Genomic DNA, 14777 nt, shown 5'->3' on the forward strand with positions numbered 1-14777 from the left:
TTGTAAATTCGCAAAAGTAAGACAAATTTCTCTTTCCACTGTGACTTCCCTCCTATTACATTTTCTATTATGAAGGGTAGAAATGAAGTGGCTGTGCGCATTTTGTGAGATAGGACTAAGCGTGGGTTGCACTGGGCATTCATTGGGTTTAGTGCGATTTATTTATGCTGTTTATAAGTATTTCCACGTAAAGTTAATTTACTGTTGTTTATTCCATAAAAAATGGCTTTGGGAATTCTATTTCTAGCCAATGTGCTGACTCAACCATCACTGTGGCAATAAGATGCAAAAATAGAGGCTGTATCACAATATGAAAGTGTCCTACAACACCTGGCATGGAAATCTGTGAGTAGTGAAGGAAAAACAAGATTTGCAAATATGGAGCTAGAGACTCATCTATATAAAAATTCTTCCAGTCATTAAACATGCAAAGTTATAAGCAGAGAATTTAGTTCCCATCAATTTCTAGTCAAAACAGGAATATAATCAATAATGTAACATGTAAAATTATAAAAGCACCATACATTTTAAATTTTGCATGGTAATTATGCAAAATAGAATTTACCTGAATTCTTTTTACTGTAGAACACAAAACCACAGGAACATCAGATAACAATGAGTGTGTCGCTAATAGCTCATAAACGAGAGAAATTTGATAGAGGTTTTCAAATTTTGGCTACACTACTAGAAATTTTATATGACATTACTTGAGTGAATTGTGAGCAAAAAAAGAAACTGTCTAAATCTTTATTCATAGGAAGCCAGCGAAAGCTTCCAGCACTCACCACATAGTTTATAGCTTCATGCTTTGTGTTGTACCACCTCTGGGTTTTGGCAAATGTGTAATGACTTGACCTTATAGTAACACACATACTAGTTTTGCTTCTCTAGAAATCCTCTGTGCTCCACCTCACCTATTTATCCCCCTCCACCAAGTCCTTGGCAATCACTGTTTTTTTTTTTTTTTACTTTCTTCATAGATTTGCCTTTTCCAGAATGTCACATAGTTGGAATCAAATAATATTCAGCCTTTTCAAGATGACTTCTTTCACTTAGTCATATACATTTAAGTTTCTTCCATGTCTTTTGTGGCTCGAGAACTCATTTCTTTTTAGTGCTGTATAATATTCCATTGTACGGATGCACCAGAAATTATCCATTCACCTACTGAAGGACATCTTGGTTGCTTCCAAGTTTGGGCTATTATGAAAAAAGCTTATGTAAATATACATGTTCAGGTTTTTGTGTAAAAATACGTTTTCAACTCCATTGGGTAAATACCAAGGAGTGGGACTGCTAGACCGTATGGTAACAATATGTTGTTTCATAAGACACTGTCGAACTGTCTCCCAAAGTGGCTGTGCCATATTTTGCATTCCCAGAAATACTAAATGAGAGTTTCTATTGCTCCACAACCTCACCAGCATATTGTGTTGCCAGCGTTTTGGATTTTGACTATTCTAATAGGTGTGTAACATCATCTTATTGTTGTTTAAATTGGCAATTCACTAATGATGCATAATGTGTATCTTCTTTGGCGAGGTATCTGCTAAGGTCTTTGGTCCATTTTTTGTTCAGATTATTTGCTTTCTTATTGTTGAGTTTTAAGAGGTCTTTGTATATTCTGAATAGCAAATGCATATCCTTCATCAGATAGGTCTTCAATAAATATTTCCTTCCAGTGTGTGGCTTGTCTTCTCATTCTCCTGATGGAGTATATTTTTAATCTCATATATTATCATTTTCACCTCTAGAAGTTGGATTTGGTTTCTTTGGAATTTTTTTTTTAATATATTTCAAGTACAGACTCGAAAGGAGAGCTTCTTAAACATTCAGAAGACAATTATGATAATTAGTTTGATGTCCCTTTGTACTAATTCTATTAACAGTATGATTTCTGGATCTGTTTTGATGGAGTAATTTTAATTCTAATTATGTGTCATATTTTTCTGCTTGTTTTCATGCCTCGTAATTTATTATTCAATACTAGGCTTTATAAATGTTGCCTTATCAAGTGCTAGATATATTTACATTCCACAAATATGTTAGGTGTTGTTTCGAGATGCATTTAAATTAAATGAAAGCAGTATGATCTTGGTGCGAGTTGAGGGGAGGCGTCTAGACCTAAATTTGCACCACTGCTTAGGAAAGACCCTTCTGAGTACTCTGCCCTCTACCCATGAATTATGAAGTTTTCCACTGTGCTGCGATGAAACTCTTCCTGATCCTGACTATGGGGAACGTTTTCTTTAAATGTGGGGCTGTTTGTCTCACTGGTCTTAAACAGCCTCCTCACACATATGAGCTGATTAGATCTCTGCTGAAAGCTAGAGGGAGACCCTCTACAGATCCTCAAAGATTGCTCTCTCCGATTCTCTCTCTTCTCCGGTCCTCTGCCCTGTGAACTCTGCCTCCTTGTCCCCTCTGGGCGCCCAGCTCTGTGTCATGTAGTCACAGAAACTGACAGCGCCTACCTGGGCTTCCCCCACCTGCACCACGGCCCGGACCGCCTCCAGGCAGTAAGCAGGGACAATTACACGGCTCACCTCATTTGTTTCCCCATCTCTCACGGATCATTGTCCTTTATTATGTGATAGTTCATGCCTTAAAAAAAATTATCATGTTATTTATTTTGCCTGCTTTATGTTATTTCTGGGGAGAAGGTAAATCGAGGCACTGGGACTCCATTTTGGCCAGGAACTGTTTGGGACCCAGCAGCAAGTCATTAGACCTTTACTAAACTATTACAAGGTTAATTTTTAAAAAAAAATTTTTTTTGACTTTCAGACTAAAGCATAATTTTTAAATGGGTCCCCCAATTGGCCCACAGATACCACACACCCTTGGCCCCGACTGTCAGTGACAGTTCAGCTTCCTTTCATTGTAGCCTCTTCCTCACTGGGCACTAAGAGTCTACACCAGCTTGTTGCTAACTTTTAAACCTTTACAGGTGTGTGGGGGCCATTATTCCCTGAATCCTTCACATTCCAGGGTACCTATGTTAATTTTTCTGAGCTTTTCTTGAGCTCCCCTCCCCGCACGGTAAGAACTATTGACAACTCTCTAAGGATGTATTCTTTCCCAATCTCCAATCTTCCAAGGAATTGACAGCCTTATTTCATAAAAGCTGGAGGTAATTAATAAGCTAGGAGTCATGACACAGTCTTCCAAACATTTAGCAAATCTTGCAAAGGTCTTCTGACAACTATTCTCAGCCATTTGAGGCCAAACAACTAGGAAGCAGGGAAAGTCTTTTTTGCTAACTCATTTTATATACACTATTTTATACATCAGGCATTTGTTTTGTGTCATCAAAGTGCGTAGAAATACTGCCTGGCTAGTAATGGGCTTTCAATACATATTTGTTGAACAAATAAATGAGCAATTGAGGGGGGTCACCCAGGTTTGCTAGCATATTGCAAAATCTGCATGGTTTACAGATGCTAAAACACTCAGAGAAAGGAGCAAGAAATTAGCAAAGATTTTTAAAAATTATTAAAACCAACCAAATGACATGACTTTTTTCGCACAACAGATTTCCCATAAGCACTAATAGATTCTCAAAGACAACGGAACTCAGCCACCAAGTTGCCAAGGAAACACAGTTGCTTTCAACCTGAAATTCCGTACCCAGCGAGGTTATCATACAAGAGTGAAGAGCAAGGTAAAAGTATTTTCTGATAAACAAACAAACAAAATTAAGATTACATATTACAAACTCCAGTTGAAAAAAAACTTCTGAAAAAAATCTGTTTCATTTAATAGGAAAGAAAATGGAACAGAAGAAAGCAAAGAGTACAAAAAGTAGATATGAATAAAGAATTTGTGAAAATACGTTGGTAGGATTTAAATGAGGATTGCCTACTCACAATATTACTAACGATGTAATTTGTTGTGTTTAAAAATGAGATGGGGCCAAAATAGAAGCAATAACACTGGAAATGAAAGTAAATCAGAGTTAAAATATTTCAAAGTTTGTGTGCCATGTCAAAAAAGGCAAGAGATGTTCGCTAACTAGATTTTCTAAGTAAAGGATGTTAAAAATGGTAAGAGTAACCACTAAGCGAGTAGAAACAAGTTGTAAAACTTCAAGAAGTCAGAAAAAAAAAGAAAAATTACTTTTTAAATAGTTTGAAAAATAGGCAAAATAAGATGTTTAAGTCCAAATAAGGTTGTGAGGAAGAAAAAAAAGCAGCCTCTGGGACCCAGGAACTCGCCTAAAAATTACAAAAAGACACCAGAGGCATCTTAGAAGCAGGCCTGTCACTCAAAGCAGGGCTCTGCTGTTCTTCTGCGGGACATAAATAATCTCATAGAACACCAACTTCGGACAAAGTCAGTGTGAGACTGTGATCAAGTGAGACAGACCAAGACCACTTTATAACACGGTCTAAACGTTGTCACTGTCACTGTTGGATCCACAAAATACCGAACATCGCCCTCTCCTGGCTAGTATGAGTGAACGCTGCTTTTTTCTTTTAGCACAGCTTTTGTCTCTCTAGCTAAGATTTGCTAATAAACTCGGTTATAGAATTGTCCCCATTTTTCTGACAGCATTCAATATGAAATAAACCTTTTTCCTTCGACTTTCCCACAAATCACCCAATCAAAGCCCCAATCTGATAACACTTTCTTTCTGAGCACCCCTCCTCCGTTCCCCAGGGTGTACTATCTCCAGTGATTCACTGAATTATAAACCCAGTGTTGAAGGATGTTTGCACTGCTGGGATCTTTGGCTGGAGAACACGGACACCTATAACCACAATAAAATTAAAATGGTATTTTAGTTCACTCTCCTTACCAATTTGTTCCTAGATGAAGTTTAGAATAACTCCACCAATAATTCCTGAACCACCCCTCCCTGCCAAAAAAATAGAAATCTGTTGGAAATTTTCATTTTCTTAAAAGTACAGAATAATGTGGTGAGAACTGATATCTTTCCAGCATTGATTTTTCCCTTTCAGAAACGTGATATATCTCTCCATTTATATACATCATGGTTTATGATTTCTTTGTAGTTTTATTCATATAGATAATGTATATGACTTGTCAAATTTATTTCTAAGTAATATATAAAAAGCTATTCCTTGATATTTATGCTAACAATATTTTTACATAAATATGTATGTAAATGGATGTATATACATAGATATGTATATATAAACACACATATATTTCTTAATATAGTTTTGGCACGTGCCTTAAGTTTATTCCTGTATGTTCACATATTTTGTGCTATTACATATCATTATTATGCTTCCTGTTTCCTAATTCACTAATACCTATTTTTAACTTTAAATTATCTGGTATATTTTCCTGATCTCTTTCTAATCTTTAGAATAAAATGACTGGCTAATTTATTTTTAATAAATATTTCAGAATATAAATTTTTCTCTGAGTATAAATTTGACAACATGCTACAAACAACCATATAAATAAAGAGCTCTTCCCGTCTTTATTTAGGATATTTGATTTTTTTTAGCCAATAAAGCTTTGTCTCTTTAATTTTTGTAATCAGTTTCTATTGTTAGAATATGATGGTGATAGAATTTTACCTATATAATAACTGGGAAGTTCTTATTTTTCTCAGTTATCTTCATTTAAAATAATTTTCATGAATATTTAGGTCCTATATGCTCCAGTGGGTACAAATATACGCATGTATGTTCTTAATGCACATTCTCAACATATATATGCATCTTTATGAATAAGCTTTCCCACCTACACTAAGCTCCAAAGCACAAGGACTGTATTTGTCCTTTTCACTACTGCATCGCTGAAGCCTGGCACAATGCCAAGCATACTTAAGAAATATTTGTAATTCTATGAATTAGTAATTCATCTCATTTATTCTTTTTCCCTAAATGATCTCTCAAAACCTAAAAGATGTGTTTTAAAAAAAAACCCTCACTACTATGGTTACGTTAAGTGTTCCTTGTATATTTAAAAGCCCTCACTGGTTATATTTACATTCTCCATTATTTGGTGTATCAAGGTTCATAACTGTTATATCTTCATTGTGGAATTTCCCATCAATATGAAATCAGCATCTTTGTCCACCTACTGCTTTTGGAACTGATTTCTACTTTGATGCGGGCAGCAGCTCTGGTGTTCTTTTCCTTGGGATCTTTGTCCCACTTTGTAACTGATTAAAACTCTCTCATAGTTGTACTTCTTGTAAAAATTGTATAAATGTTGGGGTTTGATTGTTTTAACTAATACAAGCCTTTGACCTCTAAAAGGTGACACGTCAAATATTTCTTATGCTTTTAGTTTTTAATGCCTCCTATTGTTTGCTGTATGGTGTTTTATAAATATCTTTCATTTCCTTTTTTCTATTTCCCTAATAAGATGGAAAATATACATCGAATTTTAATAGTACATACTCTCAAATATTGAAAATCATATATTTTCTCAATTCATCAATATAACAAAGGAAATAATTTACTGCTTCCTGCCTATAAATATTAGGGTGGGAAAGCACGCTTTTACTCCCTCTGCACCCTCTCCACCAGTTCCCTGCCTCTCAATCAACGTCTTTTAAATTTCAGTATTGTTATTATTTTTTGTTAACTCTTATTTTGGAGTTTGCTCTTATAAGTATATAAACTACATACTTGATGAAATTTACTTCTGTATCCAATTATGAATCATTTTTGGAAGTACTTTTTTCTTCTGCAGCTTAAATTCTCATTTATATTGCAGATGGTTTTTATGGACTTGTCTTATTTGTTTCCCCTTCTTTCCTTCATTGCTTCTTTCCTTCTTTAGGAAAGGCAGCTCCATCCACCTCAGCAAAGGGGTGCCTTTTGGTTAGTTCTCATTATTGGTAGCTTTCTGACTCCTCCTCTCAAGCCACAGCAGGGAAGTTATGTAAGACCCAATTTCCAATGTGTGATGTAGCCTTTTATTTTGAGTGGGGGGCCTGAACAGTCTTTTCTACTTGGCTTGACTACCTTTCCACCGGGAGCAGAGTTTAACCTGTACCACCTAAAGCAATCTGTGGTTCTTCACCTATCAAAAATAAGTGAAAAAAATGCAGTTCCCTAAGCGTAATTCTGCAACTTTCAGCCTTAAAAACTTGAGCTCTAACTTGTAAAGCATCACACCCTTTCCATCACAGACACCGATTATGTCTCAGATTGGAAAATGTTTGGTAGAAACATGCCTAGAAAAGTGGGAACGGGAATGCTGAGCCAGCCCTGCTCAGCAGAGGTTGGCTTTCTTGGCTTTGAAAGCAGAAGACTGCTCTTCCCCGAGGCATGTGATACAAGAATTTGATGGACTGAACACTTTGTCAACTTTTCCTCCATGTGGTTTGTCATCCTGCCTTAGGACTTCGTCTGAGCTACGGTACACGGTGAGTCCCCACAAAATCTGGTCTATCCTGGAGTCCAGATCTAGACCATTTTTCTGTAGCACTGCAAATGCACACACTTGGCTGTGTTTTCTCAATGATGGGAGGCATGCTTCGCCGTAAAATGTCTAAGAGCTTTAGTCAAACAAACACATATATTTGTACAGATTCTCTTTGTCCTTGTAATATGTCTCTTCTCTTTTTCAAAGAGAAATCGGCCCATAGTCACGATTGTAAATGATTGTTGAGTGTTGCCTCAGCAGGGGATACCCAGGAGAGGCTCACTCAATGAAAACCCTTGTTCCCTAGCTGCTTATGTCGTTTCATGGCCCTTCCACCTCCCAAGCACTTCTCATGTCTGTGACAGCAATCTTTCATCCATTTATTTCTTCAACAAATGTTACTTCCCAGGCGCTCTGTTGGGCACTGGAGATATGATGCAGTCCTAGCTCTCATAGAACATACAGTCTAAGGAGAAGAAAGCCAATAAACCAGCAAGTGAGCAAATGGAGAAATATCCATAAAAGGTTACATTACTATGAAAAGGGGAAACTGTGAGCTGGGGTAGCAGATGCAGAAGGGAGTCCTGTGAATAAGGTGGTGACAGGCTTCTTCTCTGTTTAAATTAAGAGCAAGGAGAAGAAGCCAGTTATGAAGTAGTATGAGGCTGACAGTCTGTGTTCTAGCCAGAATTACAAACAGGAAGGACCTAAAGCAGAAATCAGGAGAGTGATCTGAGGATAATGGGAATGGAGCTATAACGTGAGATTTGGAGAGATTTTCATTTTAATTAGAAAGTCACGTGATGAATTTCAAAAATATGATTCTGGAATGGGGAATGGAGAGGGTACAGATCAAGAGTGGAAGCAATAAGACCATCTGCATGATTGCCATCTCCCACCTAGAAGGGGGCGCATTTGAAATACATTTCAGAGGTAGAATCAGTTGGGCTTGGATGTAGGATGTTAAGTACAGAAGCAATAAGGGATGCCTTTAAGGAACTTGCTTGGGCAACTGAGCAGATGACAAGTCTTTTTACTGAGATGTGGATGGTTGACAGAGGAGCAAATTCAGAGTGGGGAGAGAAATCAGGAGTTCACATCTGAACATAGTATTTGGGGAAAGTCTTTGAATCACAAGCATATACACAGAATTCAAAGTCATACACATATTCAAAACCACCTAAAAAAAGGACACGAATGATCTTATTTACAAGACAGAGACAGACATAGAAAACAAACTTATGGTTACCAGAGGGAAAAGGGGGTGGGAGGGATAAATTGGGAGTTTGGGATCTGTAGATACACACTACTATATATAAAGTAGACAAATAACAAGGTCCTACTGTATAGCACAGGGAACTATATTCAACATTTTGTAATGGCCTATAATGAAAAAGAGTATGTATATGTATAAATGAATCACTATGCTGTGTGCCAGAAATTAACACAACATTGCAAATCAACTATACTTCAATTAAAAAATAAAGTAATTTTCTTGTAGACAACAACAACAAAATGATTGGAAACAAAAAAGAACCCGAAGTCATATGAAACATATCACCCAAGAATAGACAAGAAAGCCCTTAGCAACTCCAACATTTACATGTTGGATGGAAGAGAAATGATCAGCAGAAAAGACTAAAAACAAGAGGACAATGAAGGGAAAAGAAAACCAGTGCAGTGTGGTTCTATGGAAGCCAAGAGAAGAAAGATTTCAGGGAGGAGGAGCAGTCACTCGTCTTGGAGCCACCAAGAGGCTGAGGAAGATGACCTTCAAAATTTGCAATCACAAAGGTCACGAGCCATCTTGACAAGTGCAGTTTCATTTGAACAGTGGCATTTACAGGAGGAGAAGAGGGAGCCGGGGGAAATGCAGCAAGTTAAAAACTCATTTAAAGTGAAGGGGGGATAAATAGTGAATGGCACTGGGCAAGGAGAGACAGCACGTGCAGGCAATTGTTTCAAGATCTTTGTCCCTGAAGAGGGCAAAGGAATGGGGGGACAATATCTCAAAGAAGGTTTTGAAAAGATGGGAGATTCAGAAGCATGTTTATCTATTGCTCAGAATGACCCACTAAAGGTGAGAGTGACTCATGGTGGAGTCCAAAGAGAGATTATCTGTAAGAGTAATAATCCTGGGAAGTTGAGAAAGAATGGGATCTAGAACACAGACAAGGGATCAGATTTTGATAACAGGAAGGAAGCTCTGGATAGTGTAGCAGGAAGATTCTGCAGAAGAAGCATGAACACGGGCAAGTTTCCAGTTTTATCAAACAACTCCAGACTCTACCAACCTCTCCTTGGTCAGAAGAACAGCCAAGTCTTAATTCTCCACTGCAAAAATGATACAACACTTCAAAGACTAAACCAAGCAGAATTTCTCCTTGCCACCTGAGCAGCAGAATCCTAGATCTAACTTCTCTGGCCAGTCTCTGGAGGTCAGAAGCCAGTTTGGATAACGATGCAGTAGTGATAAGAAAAAGGTAAGTTTTAAAGTTCAGCGTTTGCAGACCACGTGGACTATGTCTGCCTGCATTTACTCACGTATGGTAGACACCCTGCTATGAATTCTTTCTTATCAGCGTTACAAAAACTCATTTTGTTTTAATGATAAGGATGTTAAGTTATCCTTTTCATTTGAAAACCTAAAGCATAAGGAAGACAAACACGGACTGGGAGAGAAATGCATTATATCTTTGGACCACAGAACCATTGCACAAAAATGCTGCAGAACAGGGCGACAGCATGGCTTGGAAACCATTTTTGGGTGTGCTTTTTTAGGATGTTTTTCACATTGAACTACATCATATTATCATTAGCGCCATGCCCTGGGATTTTTGAGCCTCCACGGCGCTTGCTAGCTGACAGTGACACACTCTCTTATATCTGACAGCCCTCAGCCCACTAGCCAGCCAGCTTGCCGTAATATTTATGGACACCTTTGAACGCAACTACACAGCACATAAGACATACAGAAGAAGAAAAAAGCAAAGACAGCTCCTGAATAACACTGATGTTCCTGTTTTCCTCATGCGTGAAGTTAAGGGTTAAATGCACATTAAAAGTGGGGCGGGGGAAGTCTGCTGTCAGGGAAGGGTGAACTGGATGCTACAGCTAAAGAAAAATTTCAACAAACATCACACACGAGAGAATTTTCTCTCCCCAAAATGAAGTGTCATTTCAGGTTTCCAACTACATATGTCAATGTAATTATAAAACAGATTTTATAAATCAGAAGCAATAATGGGGTGCCGGGTGAGTGGGTGTGTATGTGTGTGTGTGTGTGCGTGTGTGAATGCGTAATTTTTAAATATTCAACGTGCAGATTATGCACTCCAGAGAATTAATCAAACTGTCAGGCCCAAGACCAAAAACTGAGAAGCAGACACAGTGGTATGTCACGGTAACTTAGCAACCAGAGCTGAAGCGGTTAAGGCAGAAATTGCTGTCATTTACTTACGTTTAAGAATTTCTACCTTATACTCTCCCTGCTCGCCACCCACCTCCTTCCAAATACACATTCTGATTCCTCCAGGTGGTAGTTCACTGAATCAAATCTTTTATATATTTTAATGATCTCCTGTTTGACAATTGCTATTTGTAGAGATGAGGATCACCCACTGAGCACCGGATTTCAGAGCATCTGTGGATACTTCATTGATCAAAAACTCTTCAGTCTTTTGTGCATAACACAGGTGTTCCCGACTGGATTCATCATTTCCCATCAGATCATGAGACACACGTCCATTGCGAGTAATTCTCGTGTGTAAGTAACGCATTAGAGGGACAGAGCCAGGTCCGTGACAGGTCTGTTCTGGTTCTCAATAGCAGTCGCCTTCAGGATGACAGTTTCGGAGCAGCCCCTGAATGGACACCACTATAGGACCTGCATATAGCAGGTCACCTACGTCAAGGAAATTCTGTCCTAAAATATACAAAGGAGTTCTGTAGCTTGAGGCTCAAGCAAAGAGCAAATATTAAGTATTCGTAAACAAAAAAAAGGTGGGGGGGGAAGCATTGCTATGGTATTTCAAATGCTGATATAGTTAACAGTTTACATAATGCCCCAGTGACCTTGGATTAGTGAGAAGACACAGAACGGTTTATCTCATCCCCTCCATCTCAACAACGCTGGCCTGCCCTGCTGAGTACTTGCTACACCAGGTTCTTAAACACCAAGCCAAAGAGGCTTCTGCGAGGGTAGCAGTGACCAAGGTGAAGTTCTCCTCTTCCAGTGCTGCCCTGGGACAAGCTGCTTATGAGATCATATGTTTCCTTTAAGACAGATGTGGCTGGTCATAGAATAAAGAGTACCCATCCCTCTAGACTATCGCAAGCCTGTGCTGGATTTTTGGTGAGCCTTCTTAAAAAAAAAGTCAGAATCCCAAGGTAATGTATGAATATGAAAGTGATTATGCCTCGTATGACTTGATGCTCAATTCTCTTAGCTTTGCTGGTCCTGCCACTGTCCACCCAGAACAACTGTGCCTGTCTCACTAACCCATCTTTCCCAAGAGTGTTAAACTCAGAAGCAAGATTTGAATGGTCATTGGTTCATTTACTCTTAAGGTAAGTAAGAATTGAATTACTGGTTCATTGTTATATCTTAATTCAGAAGATACCGTTAAACAATCCTAGAAATAAAAATATTCTGGGGCCAGGATTTAATCAAAATGACAAGGTCATTTCAGTTAATGACTTTTTTTGTTTGCTGTTGTTTTGTTAAATCGTACTTTTTGCAGTTCATAAAGACATTAGCAATACTTTTAACATTTCTTTCCTCATGTTGTATGTGAGATGGTCTGTTAGATTGATGGAAGCCATATATATAAGCAGAGACAGGTAGATAAAAATAAAAAGAAGCAAAAGAAAAGCTACGAGGCTTCTTTCTCGCCTCTTCCTACACTGATTTGTTTTTCCTTGTTGGATATGTACTTCCTGAGCCTCCAATGTCACTGGCTACAGATATTTGTGCTCATGTCTGAAGCCTGATGATCACCCCACTAGGATTTAGTACCTTCACGTGAGGTCGTTTTGCTCCTTTTTCTCTCACTGGTGAGACTACTTCACAATGTCTTTTCTCTCTCTGTAATCATTTATTCTTTCGTTCATTTAAGGAGTATTAATTGGGCTCCTTTCTTTACCCTCAAAGAGCTGAAAGCAGACATACTTCACGGGATAAGGCAGCCCATCAGCCCTGGGCTGGGCTTTCTCTGGAGGAGTCTGCTCCCTCAGGTCCCCCACTCTTGGTCAAAGGACACATGGGCATCTTTCTTGTTCTCTAGGTCAATGATGCCCAAAGAGAGGCATGTACACCTCCTTTGTGGAAGATGGATGGGAAGAAAATATTAGCACTTCCCTTAATATTCTTTTTCATTCAGGGAAACAAAAGAAATTATGTATAGAGTCACATTGGCTCATTCTCAACTTTTTTCCTGCCCTCATGGGACCACGTCATTCGTAGTCTATGAAGTGCCAAGAAAGAGGAGGCGTCTGCCACACTGATGGCCCAACAGTGGCATCTCTCTTTGCTTTTAGAGTGTCGCAACATTGTGCAGTTTACATTTGCCCACTGAAGCAGATTTATGCCCTGTAGTGTCTAGTCTTAACGAAACTGACCCTCAAAAATATAAAACTGGCTTAATATATTCCTGAATAAAAACACCGCTGACCAAAGATGTTAATACAAATGACTAGGTGGGGACAACAAAAATGGATGGAGTTGATAATCGACCTTTTCTGCATATCTTTTGTAAATTTCACAAGGGTGAGAAACAATGGCAATGTAATGAGGGCTCCCAGGAAGTTTCCAGAATTTTTAGAAACTATTAAAAGCGCTTAAAATATGAATTTATATGCACTATCAATGGATGTCACTTAGCTGTGTTTCCTAATGAGTTGCAGCTGAAGTGAATTAGGCTCCTTGTGATGTATGCTAATATCAGTCCTGTATGCATATTATTTATGAATAAATGTGTGTGCATTTATTGGGGTGCATATTCAAAAAAATTTTAATAACATGGGTTCACCATGATCAAAAAGTTGGGGGGGAGGGTACAGCTCAAGTGGTAGAGCACATGCTTAGTATGCATGAGGCCCTGGGTTCAATCCCCAGTACCTCCTCTAAAAATAAACCTAATTACCTCCGCCCCTAATTAAATAATACAATAATAAGTAAATAAAATAGGGGGGAGGGTATAGCTTAAGTGGTAGAGTGCATGCTCAACACGCATGAGGTCCTCGGTTCAATCCCCAGTACCTCCTCTAAAAATAAACAAAAAAAGTTGGGGTGCTACCACTGCAAGTAATCAGGCTGTAGCCCCTTTTCTGGTTTTAGTGATCACTGCAGGTCCTTAAGCTCTGGGGGCTGAGCCACCTTGACTAATCTGTCTCTTGAACATTCTGTTCGCAGGTCCTCTCCCGACCAGCACAGATTACGCCTCAAACCTTGAGGAAACCGCTTGATTTTAAAGAGAGGAATCGTTTCACAAATGCCTCATACAATACTGCCTCTTGCTACGTTTACAACCTATCCGTTTTCTCTGGCTTTTTCTTGGGTTTTGCCTGGAAAAGCCGTCGTCCTTAAATGTGGCTGGGTCAGACTTCCTGCATCAGGACTTGCTGACCCCCGGCACGGTTCCTCCTCCGTCACGGGGCACAAGTCCCTCACACAAGCGCCCCGAAGCAGCCAGCGTTTCTGGGGCGTCCCCGTCGTCACGCGTTTGGACCACAGGCAGCTCACAAACGGGCCGCCCCCGCGCACGGAGAGAGGCCACGGCCAACCTGGACCTCCCCCGGCGGATGCTTCCTTCCTAAAGCCCATTTCTTCGGTCTCCCGGCTGGCTGGCTGGCAAACTGTGGGTTCGCAGCCTCGCCGGGAGCTTCCCGGGTGAAATTTGAAACGGGTCCCCGTCACCCCAAGGCAGGGAGAGACGGAAGAAAGGGGGAGAGACCACTCGCGCGGGTGGGCGGCATGTTTACCAAGCAAGGAACTTACGTGATGCTTGTCTTGGGTACCACGAGACGAGGAGGTCTCCGCACCTGCCCCCCGGAAGCTTACGTTTATAGAGAGGCGCGAACGGGGTTCAGTCACACACACACAGTCCAGTCGCAGCGACACGCCGCTCTCTCCAGGCTGTGTCCTTAAACATGGCTCCCCCTGTGGGCACAGCGGGCCGACCGTACATCCCGAGGGCGGGGAGGGGCGAGGCGCCTCGGATTGCCCGGATGCAGCTCGCAGGTCAGCCTGCGGCCGCGCCCTGTTAATGACCTCCTGAACGGTCAGTTTCAGCACTGCGGATATTGAGGCTTTGCTGCGGGACGTTCTGCGCCTTGCAGGAGCCGTTGCAGCATCCCTGACCTCTACCCACTAGGCGCCCCCTAGCAAGCCCTCCCCTCCCAACCAGCAATGTCTCCAG

At 40.0% G+C, this 14777-nt stretch overlaps 1 long non-coding RNA gene across 1 annotated transcript in view; it reads right to left on the bottom strand.

The window, feature by feature from the left end:
- LOC116149131 (uncharacterized) overlaps positions 1-14501 on the bottom strand; it is a 207666-nt gene extending 193165 nt beyond the window's left edge. Inside the window, exon 1 of the long non-coding RNA XR_004132744.2 lies at positions 14357-14501. This is a non-coding gene — a long non-coding RNA (uncharacterized LOC116149131). The remainder of the gene's footprint in view (positions 1-14356) is intronic.
- Positions 14502-14777: the final 276 nt, after the last annotated feature.

Source organism: Camelus dromedarius, chromosome 22 (genome assembly GCF_036321535.1).
Source record: "Camelus dromedarius isolate mCamDro1 chromosome 22, mCamDro1.pat, whole genome shotgun sequence".
In the NCBI taxonomy this organism is placed as follows: domain Eukaryota; kingdom Metazoa; phylum Chordata; class Mammalia; order Artiodactyla; family Camelidae; genus Camelus; species Camelus dromedarius.